The sequence below is a fragment of the Bacillus rossius genome, chromosome 5, assembly GCF_032445375.1.
Source record: "Bacillus rossius redtenbacheri isolate Brsri chromosome 5, Brsri_v3, whole genome shotgun sequence".
In the NCBI taxonomy this organism is placed as follows: Eukaryota; Metazoa; Arthropoda; class Insecta; order Phasmatodea; family Bacillidae; genus Bacillus; species Bacillus rossius.
Genome location: NC_086333.1, coordinates 75510191 through 75521667, shown reverse-complemented (window position 1 = coordinate 75521667; position 11477 = coordinate 75510191). Strand labels below are relative to the sequence as shown.

Sequence of the window (11477 nt, the reverse complement as noted above, 5' to 3'; positions counted from 1 at the left end):
TATTCCAAATTTTAATTATTTGTTAAATACTTTGATAATTTAAATTTTATAATGCAAATAAATAATACATAAGGGAACATAACCTCACTTATATAAATACATTTCAAGTTTATAAACAAAATTTCTATCACTAATATTTCCAATAAATAACTATTCAAAATCTATCACTAAAGTATAAGGTTTAAAAGCAAATACATAATTTTAATTTATATGTAGCCTTTTTTTCCTTCTGTAAATATTTCTATGCAGGGTGCGTGCACATTGTAAAAAAATCACCAATTTTTCATATATGTGCCTATAAAATATAACTTTAAAAATTATAATTTTTGGCAAACAAACTGGGTAAGTTATTACAAAAAAAATTACTAGGTTTTTATAAACTGAGATTATTTATTCAAAACTAAATTATTAATTCTTCTAATTTGCATCTGATGCAAGAATAATAATTTGTGGAACTGAAAAAGGTTACACTATTTTATCACAATTAAAGTGCACTCTATCCAGCGATGGATTACAAAAGATTGTTCTCCTGTAGGAATTGTGTTGGGCAAAACATGCTTATCCCTACTTGTAAATAATTAAATACCATAGAATAGGGTGAATAGGAACAAATCTTCCATTTCTTATATTTTGTTGTATGAATATGACATAATAAAAGTTAAAAATGTTTTTCTATAGATTTTATTTTAAATACACCCCATGACTGCAAAATGTAAATTTTTTAAGTTGGTTATCCTGGTAATGAATTTCTCACTTGTCGATGAGTTAACTGTTATTGTTGCGATATTTTGAGGTTAAAAAACTTTGGTTCTGATAGCATATGAAGTGAAAATTGTCAAGAAGTTATTATTTTTAATTCAGTTTTTTGTACTCTACAATGTAGAAACAGATAAAGAAACATTAGCAAAAGCAAAACAGGACATATTCGTTAATTGATTGAGCTATAGGCAAGTGTCCAAGAAATATAATATTTACACAACTGTGTTGCATACACACATGATAAAAAGTGCTTCTGTTCATTAACATGGAGGTCAAACTGTGTTAACAAATCAAGAAGAAATGATTGCTGACAGACTTTTAAAGTGCTCAGAATGGGGGTATCCTCTGGACCAATACAATCTCAGAGCATTGGTAAAGAACTATCTTGACAAATGTGGGAAGACTGTCAAAAGGTTCAAGAACAATAATTTTCCTGGAAGAGAATTTGCTCTTGGGTTTCTACAACGCCATGCAAAGCAGTGGTCTTCAACTTGTGCCAAAACATTAAACAAGCCAGAGCCTCAGTGTCACCAGAGTCATCAATGCATACTTTGACAACATTGAGAAAGAATTTGAGGGTGTTTCTCTTACAAATATTGTAAAATATGACGAGATCAATCTGTCGGATGATCCTGGCCAAACAAAGGTGTTTGTGAAACGAGGCTGCAAATATCCTGATAGGGTTCTAAATCATAGCAAGTCACCAACTTCTATTGTGTTTTCAGCATCTTCAAATGGTTCACTTTTGCCATGCTATGTTGTTTACAAATCAGTTCATTTGTACAAGTCTTGGATGGAAGGCAGTAGAAAAGAGGTAAGATACAATCAGACAAAAACTGGCTGGTTCGTTGCAGACTGTTTTGATGAGTGGATAAACACAGTAGCTTTACCATATTTTAGAAAGTTGGAAGGGCCTAAAGTGCTTATAAGGGATAATCTAACATCCCATTTGTCAACTTGAGTCAATTCGCCTGTGTAGCAATGAGAACATAAGATTTATTTTCCTTCCTAAGTGTTCTACACATATCACACAGCCCCTTGATGTGGCTTTCTTCGCTCCCCTGAAACGGGCATGAAGAAATATTTTACTTGCCTGGAAGAAGGGACCAGGGAGAAGTGAAACAACCATAAGAAAGGATGTATTTCCTAGGTTGTTAACCCAGCTTTTGAGTGCCACTGAAGTCAATGCCAAAGAGACCTATTCTATCTGGGTTTCGCAATTGTGGAATAGTCCCCATCAACCGAAGAGAAGTCTGGAAACAACAGCCTCAAAATGATGATGCTGGGACTGGTAACATTCCAGCATTGGATGACTCAATTTTGAAACTTTTTCAGAAAATGAGGTATGGAAGTTCAGGTGGAACTTGTATCTCTGCCGAAACTGCAAAGAGACGAAAAAGACTAAATGTGGAGGCTGGAAAAAGTGTGGCTCTTGAGAATGAAGACTCCAACACTCCTGAAGATTCATCAGATTAACCAGATTCACCTGCACCCAGCAGTGGTGATGCAAATGAGGAAAATGAATGTCATAATAATGAATTGAATGTGCCACCTTCAGTAGAAGACTTTAATGTTAGTGACTGGTTGGTGGTGTCTTTTCCTTATATGAAGGGATCTGCGAGTTTATCTAAATTATTTTGCTCCAGTTTACATTGGGAAAGTTATATCCATTGAAGGGACCATAATGCTGAGGAATTTTTGCGTGGAAGGTCAACGCGAGAAAAAAATGGATTTGTGTATTGATACCCCGATGTTCCTGATGTATCTGATTTTGAATTTTGCCAAGTCAGGGTAAAACATGATTCACCTCAGAAGTATGGTAGAGGACTTCTCTTTCCTGTGGACTGGAGAAATAAGTAAGTCTATGTAGAAGGACCATATGAAGAGTTTGTTTAACAGTGACAGCTTACTGGTGGAACGAAAAGCTCATGCTACAGTACAGAATAAAATATTAATTATTTTCTGCTTTGTATCTAGCTATGGCTAAGACAAAATATGTAGGTATGTATGCAAAATTATGTAGTAAATTTCAATGTATAATACATTATAATCATTATTTACTTTTTAAAAATTATTTCAGTGTTTCTATATACCCAGTAGTTTGCTGAATCACATTTCCCAGGCAAAATTATTAAGTGTTAAAATCTGTTAGCTTATACCATATTGTAGATGTAAAGTACACGCATGGACCAGGATTTAGGGAGGTATGAGATTTTTCTCTTATAGTTTTCAAACTCCAAGAAGGTGAAATTTAAAACTGTTCTATTCACCCCATTCTACAGTACACACTTTGTAGATTTTCTCATGTGCGAGTCTGAATGTGCGTATCAAGCATACTTCTGCTTGTAAACGATTTACCACACACTTTGCAGCTTGAGTGAAGCTCCCTGTATGAGTTCTTACGTGCACAACAGCTGAATTTTCTGGTTGAACGTCTTACTGCATAGTTCACACTGAAAGAGATGTTCACCTCTGTGCGTTTCCTTGTGCTCAACAAGTGTTCTTCTATGTTCAAAAGATTTAAAATTATTTAGAGGGATGCTCTACTGTATGAGTTCTGACGTGCACAAGAAAATCACTTTTATTAATAAATTTTTTACCACACAGTTCACATCTCAAGGAACGTTCCTTTTTATGAGTTTTCATGTGCTTCGTAAGATGAACTTCTGTTACACATGATTTTCCACATCTGTCGCACTTGTGGTTGCATTTTAGAGATGTTAAAGAACCCTCCTGCAGCCTTTGTCTTCTCATAACTGAAGTGCCATCTTCATGTTCGTGAGATGCTTCAAGCCATTTGAAGCACTTGCAACTCGCTAGAACCATGTTGCAATCTTGGCACACCAAGTAAGTCATCGACGAAGTATTTTCTGAAATGTTATCCTCAGGTGCAAACTCACTCGTTACACAGCCACTTTCTTCAACACGAAACTCATCTTTGATAGTTTGAGGGTCCAGCCAGGTATCTGTGTCTGCAGCAGAACTGCTGACTATCTGCAATAAGAAACACATAGTATGTACAAATATTTTCTTAACAGACCACCTATGTTTTTATAAGATGACAAATCACATGGTCAATAACTTATACTGAATGGCAAAGTATTTGTATAGGTCAGAGAATGCAATCTATCTTTGTATAAATAGTCACCATGTGAGCAATGGGGTAAATGGAGCACTAGCTCTTTGCGAAGTGGGTTGTAATTCCCTCACAGGTCTGAATATGTCGAAAATATACATGCTGTACGAGTTTGTGTTCGTAAAATACAAATCAAGAGAAAATAAACTCAAGTAATAAGACTAATGAATATTAGCATATATAAAAAAAAGTGTCAAAAAAAAACATCAATCATTAATCTAGATTGAAGGCTTTCGTTGCTTACGTGATTCTTGACACCTGTGTTAAGGTCACATCTGGCGTCCTTTGCTCTTGGCTTCTTTGAGGACAGCAAACAAATGAAGGTCTGGTGTTTTGCAACTCCATTTCATAGGGACCATCACAGCAAGCGGCATTCTATCAATGGTCCATTCTCAACTTATCACCTTTTTTTGACCTCTAATGACCCCTACGTTGATGGGATGTATAACCTTAATGTATTACCTCAAAAACTTAGTAAACCTTAAATGAAGCAAGCTGAGAAATGTAGTAATAAAATATATAATATTCTCCTATGTGCCCCATAACTTTGAAAAATACTATTTGGATGTGAAAATTATGTCTATTTGAGTTTTGAAGAAAGTGGGGCGGGTCATAAAACAAACCTTCGAGGGCCCATGGGCTGCTATTTTGACACACCTGGCTCGGAGAAATCTCGGGAAACCACGGAAACCTGAATCCACGGTAGTCGGACCAGTTTTCGAACCTGAGTACTCTGTAATGTGAACCTGGTCTCTTACCACTGCAGCCACCTCTTTCCATTTACTTAAAATTCAAATGTAGATGAAAATCTAGCTATGAGTGTATAAGTAATGTGCCACAGATTCTCAACTCTAAGAGCACCGTTGTCATCATTCCAGCCATGCACAGTTGCAGCTCAACTTTTATAAAAGCATCTACGTGATTAACAACTGGTTTGTACTCAAAGTGTGATGGCAAGGCACGAGAACAATCCTATCTTTATATCACAACTCCAGCAGAGGAAATACCCAATTAATTATATAGATACAGAAAAAATATATACCTACACATTCATTCAAAACAACGTTTACCTACATAATTAATTTATTCCTCTTTTACTAAGGTCATCGTCCATAAAACTGTACATTTATCTTGTATTGAATAACACATTAGACCAGAAATGAAATCAAACCTGTGAAAGCTATGTTAAGTTTAGATGTTAACAGTCGCCTACAATATCTTTTATTACACAATTTGGTTCACATGCTAGTTAGAAGTTTTCTGAGATTCAGTTGTTCATATTTCCTATCTACCTTACATTAACAGTAGGGAGATTTTAGGATTCTTTACATTCTTATGTTTTCTACCCCACTATTTCACTGATCTTTGAAGGTCTCCTCACTGCGAAATTTTTCCAGGATTCAAAATGCTTTTTTGGGATAAGCTACAAAAATTTTAATACAAATGCTATAATTTGCATTTTTCAAGAAAACTCATTAATAATCCTAATAATCTTTTAAACATGTTCACCACTAGCTGGTAATTTTAGACAATTACTTAAACTACACGTATCTAACATTACCTACGTCAGTTTATTATCTGATACCATACAGAAATTTAGTACGAAAACAACTAGGCCATCTTGACTTTTTCTGTGACTTCTCTAATCTAAAACTCAATGGTGAATACAACAAAATTTTTGAAGGTGGGGGGATATTAAAAAAAAATTCAGATTAGAACACGTGTTAAAAACACATAAGACACTAACACACTGACACAAGGGCCTACAGGTAAATTGGCTCTCTAACAGTAAGTAACACTCTGTCTTAATTGATATTTTGAAAAAAAAATTCATAACTTCTTTGAGGGGGGAAGGGGGGTATGAGAGAGGGAAATTATACCCGCTATTTACCCTCGCATCCACCACAGCTAGTAGTTACAATTTCATATTTAATATCTACATCTATACTAATAATAAAACTGTTCAAGGTATGAAGTCTGTACATGGAATGAAATGGTGAAAAAATTATTGGAAACAGGTATTTACTTTTTTTAGAACTCAAAAATATCGGTCTTAAAATTTTTGTCTATTTGTTCCAGCATTAACTGAAAATTACTTGATGGATTTTGATGGAATTATTTTCATAATTACATTATTATTTTACCACTTTGCAAATTCCCACCTTAAAGGTTGTAAAAGGGGTAAATTTTATTTTATCATGAAAAAACCATTTCTCCATAGCATATAAAGATGGATGTAAGGAACTGATCATGAATAACTTAAATAATTAATTATGTAGGATGTTTGCCAATTTTCAAAATTTGACCCCAAATGCAGTAAATCAGTGGTACATTAGTTTTGATAGAAATAAATCATATATCCATGTACTAAAATTAAGCTGGAGATTATAAATTCAGCAAGAATAACATAAATTACATTGTTTCATAGCAATTTTTAATCTTTACCATTTTTTATACATTCCAATCACAAAAAAACGTCAAAAGCTGCAAGTTTGGTTTTATTACAAAAGTAATATATCTGAAGTTAATCAAGTGGGATGTAAGTTATGCATTATGATTTATAAACATGGAAAATCTACCAATTCATTTGTAATACTTCCTGAAATTCTAATTCTTAAGGGGTGAAAGATTGTAAATATAGTTTTAGCATTAATAAATAATATGTTTTGATCAAATCAAACTTAATAGAAGATATTGGCAATAATTGCCATAGTTTAAGGTAAGTTTATTAATAATTATTATTAATAAACTTACCTTAAACTATCTTCTCTTATATAATGTTCTCTGAAACAACACCTTAAGTTGTAAAAGTGGATATTATTAAAAAAATTAAAAAGCAATGTAATCCACTAATTTTTATTAGCAAGATAAATTTAAATTCAATATCTTAAATGTAAGTTTATTATAAATATTTTGGATTTTACACCTTTAGTAAAAATTGGGATGAGATTGGTTTTATTTGGTTGATGGCTATTGCCATATTTATTAGGTACATCTTTAGACGTGAATTTTCACATAGGCATCCTTGTGGAAAAAGGAGAGAGGGGTGAAAAATTTATAAATTTTGTTTAAGTAATACTACGCATAACTAAGAATCAACTTATAAATTGAATAAGAAATTTGATAAATGTACTCTACATTTTAAAAAAAAAGAAATTGTTTAAAAAACTTTAAAATAATGGTTTAGTAACAAGGTGAAATTATTTTATTTTTTTAAGCGTAGCTATACCCAAAATAAAAGTGTAAGGTAAGCAATGACATAATCCCAATTGGAATGAAATAGGTGCATGTTCCTTAATTTTTTTAATTGGCTATCACATCAAGTGGAAAGGAGGTGAGATTTCATCAAGGAAAAATATATCCTCGACCACACTAAATCGGGAATTATGAAATCAGATAATCTAGACTAAAAAAAGGTGTAACAATTTTATAAAATATTTCGAAATAGTTTTCTTATGAATTAAATATTTTATAAACCTGACAATTTGTTGTGTCTATTTCTTTCCAAAATATATTTGCAATTAATTAAATACATTTCTAAAAATGGTGCAATAAGTATAATAAATAGAATGAAATTTCACGAGAAAAGTGGCGGGTTATTAGCTAGTATTTTATAATTTCAAGAAATCTCTAAACAAAGCAGTAAATATACCTTCTGCAGATGAGCTGGAAAACCAGGAAAAATTGATGGCACAGCATGGTCCTTCAATCTCACAACGCAGAGGGATGTTTTATCGAAGCAATCTTCGGAAAAATGCTGTGAGCACAATGAGCTGAAAGATGACGGTGTCCAATTTCTTCTACGTACAGCTTTTATCCACTGCTTACGCCTTACGGGATCTCTGGGAAACCTGTAATAATAATAATATACAATTTATCCAGTGTTGAGACACTTCTAATGCAAGTATGCATTACAACTGTGTCATGATAAATGGTAATAAATCCTGGTAAACCTTATTTAATATCACATGCTTTAATTCTAGGCTAATTGTGAAGTAAGGAGTTTAAAGAAAAAATTCTAAAATATACCTAATGATTTTGGGTCCAATATACATTCCTTACAAATTTATCTCAAATGTGTGTTTCTTAACTGCAAATCTGTGCCATGCTGTCCCTAGAGCACACGCAGAACTATCACGGAGGAGATACAAGTCTACCTGTACACTTTGTCCCTGTTATAAAATAATTAACAGTAATGTTGAATTACTGACTGAAACTAAGTGAGATACCGTAAGTAAACAAAATTAATTTTTTTGGCCATGGACAAAAATCTGCAGGATTCGGGATTGGGGGGGGGGGGGGGGGGGGGGGGGAATCATGTATCATTCCCATTTCACCGTTACGATTTTGCAAGGACAAGCGGGCCTGAACAGAGATGGGCTTTTTGATTCCAGGGGGGCCAGGGGCCCATTCCCCCCCCCCCCCCCCCCCTGGATCAACACCCATGCTTTCGGTATCTAGAATTATGTACACTGACTGAGTTATTCTCCCACAATGTGTGAAACTCACACCAGGTTTTTTTTATGTGTTATCACTATTTTATTTGCAAATTTTATTATTTTATTTACGGAAAAAGCGTGACATGAAAATTTCACCTATTTGTTTCTTGCAAAAATATGGTCCATAAAATAGACCATTATTATGTTCTAAACTACAATGAGTAGAATAATTTACGATACCCAAGACATTAAAATCATTGTTAAAAGGGTAATTTATTTTGTGTAAATTTGGTATTATATTTAATTTTGTGCAGAGGGAGGGGAGGGAATAGAAGTGCTCAGGAGAAGAGAGTAAGAGCTGTGAAAAGGGGGGGAGGGGGAATCCGGAGAAAGTAACAGAAGCATTACCTATCAGTATTTGTAAGGGGAGAAGTATGGGAAGATGGGAAAGTAGCCATGATGGTAAAAAGGAGGGGGTTTGAAATATGGATGGAAGAGGTATAGAAAGAGGTTAGGAGTTTGAAAAGTAGGAAGGCAGCTGGTCCAGATGGGATAGGGACCAGCCACCTCAAGTAGGGGGGTAAGGAGATATGCAGATATCTATCTGTGATGTTCAAGCAATACTTACGGGAGCGAATGTTCAAAGCAGTGGTAGGCATCTGAAGTGGTAGATTTACAAGGGAGGTAAGGATAAGGAACCCAACAAAAAACAGGCCAGTTAAATAACATACCTACTGTGTAGGGAAATTAATGAGGTATAAATTTCAAAAATATGTTAGTAAGTAGCTAAATATTTCAATGATTAATTTACGGAATTTTAAACGTAGATTTTTGAAAATGATTCGATTTGCTATGGTCGCAATTTGGGTTATTTTTATTATTATCACCTAAATAAATATGCCAGATTTTACCCTGGCGTCAAGGTTTCGCATAAAATAACTGAAGCCAATATCTAGGTTAGGTTTGTACTAATTTGTGTAAAGCAGAGATAAGTAAATGGACATTGTCTATGTATTGCATCTTAAATATCATATAGATAGCAACTAATAGAGCCGATAAAAATAGTATTTTACTAAAATAATCAAACACAATTTACCTGTGAAAGGTTATCTTCTTATGCTTTTCCTTCAGTAACTGGCTCTCAGTTTTCCTAGAACTTCTGTTCACACAACCATAGGCAACACACGATGCCATAATATATTATAATATCATACTTTATAGATTGTCACACTGGTTAAAAATCACACATTCTATTTCTAAAACAACCAAACTTTTGAGAAATTACAACAGATTCGCCTACAACACTCAAAAACCAAATTAACGATACATAAATTAACAAACATTCAACTACTCGCAATGTAATCAAATGGCGAAATCAACGATGTTATTCACTAAGCAATATGGCGGACCTTCCCCCTCACCGTTCCCCGCCAGAAAAAAAAAACTCAACTAAACAATGTGTTTATGTTGGACCTACCCGAACGAGCCCGAAGACTTCACCTTCTGCCAACTTCAGGACTTTGTTTTTATATTCATAACAGCACGGCCACGTTGGTGGATATTTAAAACACTTAATAATAGTAATTGTGAGGTTAAGTTTTTAATTCGTAGAAAGAAAGTGTATATTTAGTAATCATCTTAAGATTATTATTCATTGTTATATCACAAGTATTTTATGTTCAGGATCTTTCAACGCGCTAAATTAAAACAGCAAGCATCATGTACCTCAGGATCAAGGATACGCGATACTGAACTTTAACTAGCTTTCAGATTGCGTTTAAATTAAGTGATATTTATCATCATTTAGTTCGTTTTTTCTCTCTACAGGTTTTAAAGTTCAGCCTAGGTTCACGTAATTTTTTTTCGTATCACGTGTCCAAATTTATCCCTTTTTTTTTTTATGGTACAAGATGCTTGCAGTTTTAATTTGTTACGTCGAAAGAGTATGGACATAACAAATACTAGAACATCACAAGACAAACAAATTATCTCAGGTGTTGTGAAATAATTTATTTGGTAACTGTTTTTTACATTCATATATAATTTTAATATCACTAGTTAGTTATGCCCATGTTCTTTCAATGTACCAAATCAAAACATCAAGCAACATGTACCACAGGAACAATGTATACAAGATCATGCCATCTGGATCAAGGGATGAATTAAAATACGTTATACAGAACTTTTACCAATTTCACTTTCGGGACCAGTACGTATCACAATAATGACATTAACATGGCAAGTTTATGTCATTACTATATCTGCATTATTATGGGTGTTTTAGTTGGGGAGTATTCTAATGCTTGTTTTGCACAAAATATGTTTGTATATTAAACTAGCTTTCTGGTAACGTATTTTATGCTATGGCCATGCTTTTACTTGTGGTATCATATTCTATACTTAAGTACAAGCCCTGCCTATACTAGTATAGAACACCATACTGAAGATATATTACATGTCATTGTAATTTCTCAAGATATATATCTGGTGTAAAAGAAGCATATGAATCTCCTCCGTCCAAAAGTTTTTTTTTCCCAGTGTTTGTACTTTAAGAACATACAGGTATATGTGAATGCACAGGTATTATAATGTAAGCTAAACTTTGATTACTTGCTAACCTCAATGAATTTAAAAAGTCTGTTTTCAGGGTAAATTCAGGGCTATGTCTAGTGTCAAAAAAATGTTTTTGTCTATTTTTTTTTTTAGTTTGTGGAAAAGCCACAACATAAGATTATTACCCACGTCTCTCCTAACAGCAAATAAAATGCACAAAGTTAATGTATTGTTTGGCGGCTTTTAAATGAATAAAGAAAAAATGGTAAATATTTACAATCGCGGTAGATGCCAAAAAAAATGCTAAAAATCTGAAAATACTTTTATTCTGTGCCCTTTCACTTCCTCTTTTGAAAACAACCGGCGGAGGTAAGAAATTCCAAATACTTTAGGAGATATCGAATTTTTTAATTTCATCATATGTAGAGTCGCGGTATATGCCAAAAAAAATGCTAAACATCTGAAAATACCTTTATCATATGCTCTTCAACTTCCTCTTTTCATTAAAAGCGGCGGAGATAAGAAATTCCAAATACTTTAGGAGATATCGAATTTTTAAATTTCAGCACAAAACCAGCGCATTCCTGTGG

The 11477-nt window shown here is 33.6% G+C and overlaps 1 long non-coding RNA gene across 1 annotated transcript; it reads right to left on the bottom strand.

Annotated features, from left to right (window-relative positions):
* Positions 1–31: 31 nt before the first annotated feature.
* Positions 32–9740, bottom strand: LOC134532026 (uncharacterized). The gene is made up of 3 exons (XR_010075116.1): positions 9431–9740; positions 7548–7746; positions 32–3753 (listed from the first exon to the last, which is right to left on the bottom strand). It is a non-coding gene; the product is annotated as an uncharacterized LOC134532026 (long non-coding RNA).
* Positions 9741–11477: the final 1737 nt, after the last annotated feature.